This window comes from Aythya ferina (genome assembly GCF_964211825.1).
Source record: "Aythya ferina genome assembly, chromosome: 1".
Classification (NCBI taxonomy): domain Eukaryota; kingdom Metazoa; phylum Chordata; class Aves; order Anseriformes; family Anatidae; genus Aythya; species Aythya ferina.
In genome coordinates, this window is record NC_140296.1 from 153,132,696 (window position 1) to 153,142,697 (window position 10,002).

The window sequence follows — 10,002 nt, forward strand, 5'->3', positions numbered from 1 at the left end:
ATCTGTCGTGACTAGACAGATGAAAATCTATGACGGCAATTTTGCTTTTTAGGTCATTTTCTTTTATGTCTTTCTTTTATTTAGGTTTGTTAATCTTATTTTAACAGGCTCTGTACTAATTTTCCTTACAGAATGACTCGCAGAAATACGACCCTTACGTGCCTTTTGTGCTTAATTCATTAGGGCAACACTAACCACTGAGCCCCTTGTCAGGTGATTTCTATTAGCGATAAGGAGCAATTGAACCTAAAACATTGAAGCCAGGTTGATGAGCCTATTCCACAAGGTCTCTTGGCTCCACACATGTGAAGTGAAATCTGCCAGGTGGGGATCATTTGACCTTTGCTATAAAGGAAGCATGAGGAGTTATGGGAAGAATTGCCACTGCAGGGGAGGTTGAGGTTCAGGTTACTTAGGGTGCTGTTCTACTGTCCTGGTGAAATGGACTCCGTGTTCTGGAGTAGGCTGCTTTTTCTTCATGTTTTCTCTCATCTCTGTGAAAGAGCTTTGGAGACTCTATGAGCAAGTGACGTTGGTGGTGACATCTCAGAACAGGAAAACCATGGTGGTGCTACTTCCCTGTGAAGTAGTCTGTCAGTAACTCAAGTTCGGGATCTGGCAGGTAAGTGTCCCTGGGTTCTACAGTGGCTTTCTGTCGGGGAGCATGAGGACTTGCTTCACCTTGTTTTTTTCAGTGAAGTTCCATACATGGATTCTCAGCTGGTCCCATTCTCGATGGGAATCCTTTCTCAGCATGGTGCCGTGGACGAATGATGAAAGGCAAGTAGAAATCATTGCAGATTGTGGTTGGTGTCAACTGCCATGTAAACTATGGCCATGCAAGTACCTTCTACAGTTTCACCTTCCCTTTCTGTTGTTGTCTGGTTACTACTCCAATATTCAGTGAGTTTGAGTACTTCCTTCACCTTGTCTGTTTTCAGTGAAATTACTTACGTGGATTCTAAGCTCCATGCCAAGCACAGGGGAAAAAAAACGAAAAGCCTCCGAAACCCAAGTGCACACAGGTAAGCCTGACTCTGAAGAATGTTCTTAAGTATTTGGAAGCTTGAAAAATGGGCTGCGTGAAAAAGGTACCTCATTGTGAATGCAGAATTTGCCTAGTGGTAGGTAGAAACAGATTGGGATGGATTTGAGGCGCCCCCTCCCCAGCTGTTCAAAAGCTGCCCCTGGGGTGCGCGAGCAAACAGGAAAGGCAAACAGGGCATGGCGTGTCAGAAGGGCGTGGCGCAGCAGTTAGCACAGGCAGGGCAGGCAGGAAGGGCAGAGCGCTCCCACTGCCCATACCAACAGCTCCTTAACAACAGCCGTTAGCTAGGTGATAATGGTCTCCTCCAGGCATGGCGTGCTCTCCAGGAAGTCGGTACACACCCAGACCGACTACCCGTTAAAAAATGTAGCAGTTCAGGTCACAGGATGCAAGGAGTGTCTGAGCCTGTTCCTGCCATCAGCAGGAGGCAGAGAAACTGCGTGCATGAGGTGCGAGCAGGTGGATGACCTGGCCCGCATGGTGGCAGAGCTCAAGGAGGAGGTGGAGAGGTTGAGGGATATCAGGGAGTGTGAGCGGGAGATGGACTTGTGGAGCTACTCCCTGCAGGGCCTCAAGGAGAGGTATCGAGGTGAGACACCCCAGCTGGGGGTGGACCCCCTGCCCTGTTGCCGTTGGTCAGAGGGAGGGGATCTGGGAGTTGAGGAATGGAAACAGGTCCCTGCTCGACATCGCAGGCGATGTCCTCCCCTTCTGGCCCCACCTTCCCAGGTGCCCTTATGCAACAGGTTTGAGGCCCTGGAGCTCGAGAGACTGGTGGGTGAGGAAGAGGTAGCAAGTGTTCCCAGGAGGATGCCTAGGGCGAGGAGGTCAACTCCACACCTCAGGACTGCCTCCACCAAGGAAGGCAGAAGGGTTATTGTTGTGGGAGACTCTCTTCTTAGGGGAACAGAGGGCCCTGTTTGTCGGCCTGACCCTACCCGTAGGGAAGTCTGCTGCCTCTCTGGGGCCAGGGTCAGGGCCGTTGCCAGGAAGCTTCCCAACCTGGTACACCTAGTCTGACTATTATCCTCTTTTGATAGTCCAGGCAGGTAGTGATGACATTGAAGAGAGAAGTCTGAAGGCTATCAAACAAGACTTTAGGGGGCTGGGATGGTTAGTGGATGGAGTGGGAGTGCAGGTGGTGTCTTCGTCCATCCCTACAGTGGCAGGGAGGGGTACAGAGAGGACACGGAAAGCCCACCTGTTAAACACGTGGCTCAGGTTCTCTGGATACCCAGTACCCTGAGCTGGTGGAAGGGGATGGGGAGCAGGATGTGGCCCTCACTATCCACGAAGAACTGGTTGGTGACCTGGTACGGCACTTGGATGTGCACAAGTTGATGGGGCCGGATGGGATCCACCCGAGGGTACTGAGAGAACTGGCAGGGGAGCTGGCCAAGCTGCTTACCATCATTTATCAGCAGTCCTGGCTATCGGGGGAGGTCCCAGTTGACTGGTGACTAGCAAATGTGATGCCCATCTACAAGAAGACCCGGAGGGCAGACCCAGGAAACTACAGGCCTGTCAGTTTGACCTCAGTGCCAGGGAAGCTCATGGAGCAGATTCTCTTGAGAGTCATCACGCAGCACTTGCAGGGCAAGCAGGCGATCAGGCCCAGTCAGCATGGGTTTATGAAAGGCAGGTCCTGCTTGACAAACCTGATCTTCTTCTATGACAAAGTGACGTGCTGGGTGGATGAGGGAAAGGCTGTGGATGTGGTCTACCTTGACTTCAGCAAGGCTTTTGACACCATCTCCCCAGAGCATTCTCCTCAAGAAACTGTCTGCTCTTGGCTTGTACTGGCGCACGCTTTGTTGGGTTAGAAACTGGCTGGATAGCCAGGCCCAAAGAGTTGTGGTGAATGGAGTCAAGTCCAGCTGGAGGCCAGTCACTAATGGCGTTCCCCAGGGCTTGGTGCTGGGGCCGGTCCTCTTTAATATCTTCATCAATGATCTGGACGAGGGCATTGAGTGCACCCTCAGTAAGTTCGCAGATGACACCAAGCTAGGTGTGTGTGTTGATCTGCTTGAGGGTAGGAAAGCTCTGCAGGAGGATCTGGATAGGCTGCACCGATGGGCTGAGGTCAACTGCATGAAGTTCAACAAGGCCAAGTGCCGGGTCCTCCACCTGGGATGCAATAACCCCAAGCAGAGCTCCAGGCTGGGAGATGAGTGGTTGGAGAGCTGCCAGGCAGAGAAGGACCTGGGAGTGATGGTTGATAGTCGGCTGAATATGAGCCAGCAGTGTGCTCAGGTGGCCAAGAAGGCCAACAGCATCCTGGCTTGTATAAGAAACAGTGTGACCAGCAGGGCTAGGGAGGTGATTGTCCAGGAGTTGTGCCAGGGGAGTTTTAGGTTGGATGTTAGGAAGAACTTCTTTACCGAAAGGGTTGTTAGACATTGGAACAGGCTGCCCAGGGAAGTGGTGGAGTCACCATCCCTGGAAGTCTTTAAAAGACGTTTAGATGTAGAGCTTAGGGATATGGTTTAGTGGGGACTGTTATTGTTAGGTCAGAGGTTGGACTCAATGATCTTGAGGTCTCTTCCAACCACTCCAGTTTTCTGGAGGAGCAGGGGGAGGGAGCAGGTTGGTAGTCGGCATGTGGAGCAGTGATTTTCATTATTGAAAATAACCCCTGTCCCTTTCTAACCTTGCATCTGATAAACCGTTCTCTGATTTCATTTTGCTTTCTTTAATTCTCCCTCAGGCACCGCTGTAGCTCAAGTGTGGTCTCCAATATTTATATCTTTCTGTCTCTTCTATTTTCTTGCTTGTTTGGGAAATACACCCAAGAGGACTGTGGGACTTGGGTAGAGTTAGAAGCAGAGGAGCTGCCACTTTGGATCAGTTGACCTAATTGAAGATCATCCTTTCTATTGATGCTCTGTCTCAGCAGAAAAGGATGATCCATCGCAGTGAGAAATGTACCTGTGCAGCTGTGCGGTGGAAACATCCTCCCCTTGCAGTACGAGGTTTTCTTTATTTGTGGTGAGATGTTTATCCAGGGGACCCCAGCTGGGTGCTGGTACAGGACTACCCACCGTGTGGGTGCTGAGCTGAGGCATCCCAGGCATGATGTTGGATCGATCATCTTCTTTCTCTGGGCCTCAGGTTCCTCATCTCTGAGCAGAGAGCTAATTAGATCTGTTTCCCTCATCAAGTGCTTATGTAATGCCTCTCCAGCTGAAAAATGCTGGAGAAGATGCCTTGTTTTGTAGCTCAACAAGAGAAGAGAAAAGCACAACAGCTACCTCTGGACCTAGAAAATTCCTCACCGGTAGCTTCAAGTACATGGGAGAGTGTGTTCCTGTCAACAAGGGGCGCTGAGTGTGTGCCATGCTTCAGGCAGAGACACAAACAGATAATGCTGGGAAGAGTCCCTGCAAAAAAAAAAAAAGGTCCCTTTTCCATTGCTTATGGCCTGCGGTCTGATCTTGTGTTTTTTTTCTTGCCCTGGAGCCTAGGACTAGAATTGCTGGGTGTAAGCAGTTTTCACCTTGGAGGAAGGTGAATCTCAACCCCGTTTTCAACCTCCTTTATACTTCTGCTTTTCTGCTCTGGGAGGTGGCTGTGCTTGGACCCAGAACTTCTTGGGCCAGGCTATGTTGTGCAAACCTATCAAGAGGTGGCACCACAAGATTGCCTTTGTTGTTCCTTTTTTTTTTTTTTTTTTAATTCTTTCTCCATTTTCTTTATTCACCCCAGCTGTTCTCTCACTTTTCAGCCCATTGCTGCCATCTGCCACTCAGCTGGCTGTGGGCACTCAGCTGTTTTGCCTCCAAGGCTTTCCTGGATCCAAAGCCATGGTCAGGGACCACGGGTCCAGGTTCAGCTGGGATAAAGCACCCGGGATAAATGCAGAGCATGGCACCAAGCCTTGAAGAGTTAAGAATAAAGGACTGTCTGCTGTCTGAGAGACAGCCTTGCTCTCTTCACCCCCTTCTCTCTTCAGCCCTTGCCTTCTCTGCTCCCTGGAGGATCTGCTGAAGGGAGGGTGAAGAGAGCTACTTTAGCTCTCTGCCATGATCCTGCTGGCGTACGAGGTTATGGGGCTGCTGTGCCCAGGCTCCCCGCAGCTGCCCTTTGGATGGTGCTCACCAACCAGCTGGGAAACTGGCTCTCGGGCACTTTGGAGAGGAGGTGAGAAGGTTTTGAGCAAGGTGGCAAACTGGCACCCCATGGGTTGTGTGGGACAGCCCCATAGAGACTGGGCCTGAGCCCATGGGATGCTTTGGGGAAGCCCAGAGCCAGATCCCACAAATGGATCCCACAGGCTCCCATCCAGAGAAAATTTGCCCCCGGCTTTTGAAGGCAGTGCTCCTCTTCCCAGCAGCAGCTTGGCAAACTGCAGTGGTGAGCTTCCTTTCCTAGGCTGAGCTGTTGGGCTAAATTGAATTCCATCCCTCGGAGACCTCTCCCTCAAACACACACACCCTCATTACGCTTTTCCTCTCTGCTGCTGTTTCTCCTAACACACCACCTTTTCCTGCATGGTCTCTGTCTCCTGTCTAGAAGGCTGTCTGCCACCGTGCCTCCAGCTGAACCTTTGGGGGCAGGGATTCCTTTTTCCCTTGTGCTCTCTTTGTTTCTCTCCTCTGCCAGAGGGATTCATTTATATTTCCCTCCTCACCTCTTTCTAAGCTCTTCTCTTTCACTATCCCCTTCTCCACTTGTCTCGACCCCTTTGGGGTGAGGGGAGGAGAGGAGAAGGGGTGGCACAGCTTGCAGATGGTGCTGATTCACGGTGGCATTCAGTGCAGCCCAAATGGTCCTCCTGTGCTCCACCTTCTCCTTCAGCCTCCCTTCCCCTGCCACATCGTGGTCTGTCTCATGCCCCATCTCCAATGTTACACCTCTTGAGGGGCCTCTTCTCCCACATGTACAATGCTCTGCCTTCATCAAGCGATGGGGGCCATCTTCAGCCTCCGCTGCCTGCAAAGAGATGCTAAGGAACAGCCTCTTGCTGTGGGTACCTTGCTTTATATGGTGGAGTCTGCAGTAGATGACGGGTAAAAAAAAAAAAAAAGCTCAGCACTGAAGCAATGGGATGAGGGACCTCCAAGAGGGAGCTGACATCCATCCTGGGAGCTGTGTGACCACTGGGATTGGGAGCTGTGGGTCTGATTGCTGGCCCCACGGCTGGCAGGGAGCACCCGGCCAGCTCGGAAATACTCCGGCAGGTCTGTGTGAGGAGCTCTGCTTCAGAGCCACAACACTGAATCACTCCAGAAATCCCCCGCCAGCCTAACCACAGACAGCAGGGAGAGGGGAAGGTGGGGAGACGTGTGGTGCTTCCATTTCCTACAACAAAGCAAGCATAAAGGGGATTAGGAAGGCAACGCTGGGGGAAAGAGGCAGAGATTTAGGAGGAGAGGGAACATTAAGATTGAGAGGGATAATATGCAGATTGAAGCTGCTGGGCTAGAACAGAAGAACTTCTCAGTCTATATATTTAGCTCAGTGAGGTATATAAACAGAAACCTACAGCCAGCTCAGCCACTTCTCCCCCAGCGGAGTGAGTCATCAGCCCTTGGATCTAAAGTTAGGTTCACGTCAGAGCTTACACACACTCTCTCTCTCCCTCATTTTATTTTTCTCTTTCTATTTTGAATGGTGTGGGAAAAGCTGGGCACCGTCTCCTGGAAGCAGCAAACACAAACCCGCGGTGGCAACAGATGCTGGACCTGCTGCCCCACCTGGGAGTGCCGTGGAAGAGCCTGCTGCTGCCTGGCTGCTCCTCTTCCCTGCTGGGTGTCTGGGGATGGGCTCAGCCCTGGCTGGTTGCTGCCCCTGGGGCTTGGCTATAGGATGCCTCTAAATCCAGGGCTGAAGGTTCAGCTTCCTCTCAGCCACCTGCAGACCTGCTGGGCAGAAGGATGCATCTCCTCACCCTGCGGCCTCTCTGCATGGGTGATGCTTCCCCTTTCCTGCCTGTTGCCTCACACCTGGTGCCCTCTCTGGTGCTGTTCGCAGTGGATCTCATACTTACTGACCTGCCAGCCAGTGCTGCTGGCCTGGGTGGTGAAAGGGAAGGCATGAGCTTTGCTGTTCCAAATTGCGGAGGAGACAGAGAGGGACCCTTGAAAGTGCTGTGGATGTGTGTGTAGGACCAACGTGTGCCATGCTCACATCTGTTCTGCTCTATTCTGTTCTATTCTACTCCATCCCATCCCCAGAAGCTGACAGAAACCCTGACTGGTGGAAGGGGTGTAGGGATGAGGGTCTCTGCTCTGGGTTTGTTTCTGTGCAGGAGCATGAGCTGCTCTAGGCTTGCTCATTTTGCCACCAAATTTGTGATGGGATGCACGGCATGACTCCATTTCCCAACCCAGCCTCCTTCTCTCTCCCCTCCTTTTGTGCCTACCCCATGTTTTTGTAGATCTGGAGGGTTTGTCTGAGTGGGAGTTCAAGCATTATACCTGATTCTTGTGGTGTGGGTAGACTGGAAAACAAACAGGCATGGTCCTGGGATGTATGCATCAGGGATGACCCACAGGTTGTCCTTCTTATGTGTTTATGTGCCTCCCTGTCCCCCTCTGTGTGTTCCCTGCATCTTCCTTCACAATTTCATTTCTTTTGCCTCTCCTTGCTGCCCTTTCTTCCTCCTCTCTTACTCTCTCCCGCTTTCTCCTGCCCTCCTCCTCATTCTCTTTTTCTCATTTGATATTCATGCATGAATAAATTCAATTGCATTTTTCCCTGTTCCCCCTGAAGGGGCTTGTTGGTGAATTGCAGGCATCTGAAATCATATAATGCTCAGATTCATCATTTCGGGGACAGAATTGAAGCCCTTCTGCTTCCAAAGAAGAAATCACAGATGCCTTTTTATGAGGAGAGGTAATGGCAAATATCCTGTAGCTGGTGAGGGGGAAGACAGAAAACCAAGGGGATTGACCTCTGCAGCCAGGGTGGACTTATAGGGACGAGCAGACTAGAAGGTCAGCCAGCCCTTCTGGCATATGTAGGGCTGGGGAAGGCACACACAGGTGTGTGTATTATGGGACTGCGACTGCCTATGTTGCCCATGCCAGGCACCAAAGCATTCAGAGAGTTCATCTCTGCCTCAGCTGACTTTTGGGATGATGAAGCTGGACTCAGCGTCCTACACCACGCAGTGCGAGACAAGGAGAGCTCCCACCAGCACGAATATTTCTCCTGAATTAAATCTCCCCCCAGGTTGAGGCTGATGCATGGGCTTACTGTACATCCGCAGCCCTTTTCAGAAGCTCTGAGAGGAAAAGCAGTTTTTCAGGCAGGTTGTTAATCAGATAACTTTTGATGCTTGCAATGCTCCCATCATTTACAACTCTGTTCTCTCTTCTCTTTTAGCACTCCTGGTGCACCTTAAGGATCCTTTGAGGGCTGAGTTCATCTTTCAGGAGAGGAAACAAGATTAGACGCTCCATAAAACACAACCCTGTTCTGCTGAAAGTGGGCAGCGGCTGCTGCCTCTGATCCAAAGGCATTTTAGGGCCTCGCGAGGGGCCGTGGCAGGGCCAACCACCATCTTGAGGCTCAAGGGACTTTAACCTAGGTGGCAAAAGCAGCCCTGGGCTCTGTGGCTTCTGCTTAAGGTCTGTGGCAAAGCCAAGCCATGCCATGCGGGGATGGCGGGTGGTTTTCATCCTAGATCGTGGCTTTATCAGAAGGTGGGCCTGCTCCGTGCCTGTCCCACAGAGAGTTAACATCAAAGGGCCTGTTTTGCAGCCAGATAGAAGCGCCTGCTTTCCCAGCCATTTTTAGGTCAGAAGTGTTAATTACCCTGACCCAGCTCTTCCAGCCATGAGCACAATGTCTGCGTCAGCTGGCACAGTCTTCGTCTTGGTGGGGAAGAGCTGGAGAAGAATCTGCGTAGCCCTGAGAGGGAGCAGAGGAGCCTCTGGGGTGCAGCACATGTTGCACTGCATCCCAGCTGAGAGCCAGACATTTCTTAGCTCTTTATTTACAACAAACGCCTGTGGCAGAAGCCACGTGGCAAGAGCATCTCCATCTCTCCTCATATCTGGGGGTTTATTGGTCTGGGTGAGAAAAACCCATGATGAGCCTTGGGGGTGACTTAAGACTAACCCCCACTAAGGGGTGGCTGTGCTGGTGTGGGGCCAAGCTGCTCGGCCACGGGATGGGGCTGGTGGGGGAGATGGGGCTGAAGCACTCTATATAGCCTTCCTATGCTGGGATCCTTGTGGGTTTTGTCCACCTCTCTCGTTTCCCCACAGCAACACAAAACACAGCAGAAAAGTAATTTTCAGTGGGTTGTGCCCACCCCTGAGCTCCCCTAGCAGTTTTGGGAGCAGGGCGGGTGGCTGACTTTGAGGGAGGGGGTTCAGGTTGCTGTGTTAAATCTCCCCAGAGGGTGTTTGCCTGCTCTGTTTGCTTTGTTACCTGGGAGGGACACACACTCTCCAGTGCAGGGCAAGGCAAGCACACCAAAGCAGGTGCCTATCAGGGAAGGGAGGCAGAGAGGGCTGAGGGCAGGGGACTAGAGGCTGTCCTGAGACCCCCTGCACCTGTGTGTGTGGGGAGATTTTTCCCCTTCCCCTTAAATCCCTACTTCGTGTGCCTCTAATTGTAGGTTTCCCCTAAAGACATTTGGTGTCACTGTAAGGACGGCATTTCTCTCTCCCTCTATGCCCGTACAGTTATTCTCGCTGTGCAGTCGCTCCGCGAGCCGCCGGTGAACATACCATAAGACACAGATAGAGCGAGACAGACAGACAGAAAGCACACACCGGCCCTTCCTCCTCACATCCCCACCGCCGACCAGCCGAACTTGCCCCCATCCACACCACCAGCGCCTTCCAGCACCCCACCGTCGGTTTGACCCTCGGGGCTTTTCAGGAGGAAGCTTCTGTCACTTCTTAACACCACCCGCCTGGAAAACACACACACACAGCCACACGCAGCCCCCCAAGCCCTCCTGCGAAGGAAGAGGTCCTATTTGTGTGTTTTTTTTT

At 51.9% G+C, this 10,002-nt stretch overlaps 1 long non-coding RNA gene across 2 annotated transcripts; it reads left to right on the forward strand.

Annotated features, from left to right (window-relative positions):
• The first annotated feature begins 219 nt into the window (after window positions 1-219).
• On the forward strand, window positions 220-8,989 carry LOC311430247. 2 transcript variants are annotated; one of them, XR_014688634.1, is made up of 4 exons: window positions 220-622; window positions 696-780; window positions 942-1,025; window positions 8,378-8,989. It is a non-coding gene; the product is annotated as an uncharacterized lncRNA (long non-coding RNA). The 2 variants fall into 2 exon arrangements; XR_014688635.1 differs by lacking the exon at window positions 696-780.
• Window positions 8,990-10,002: the final 1,013 nt, after the last annotated feature.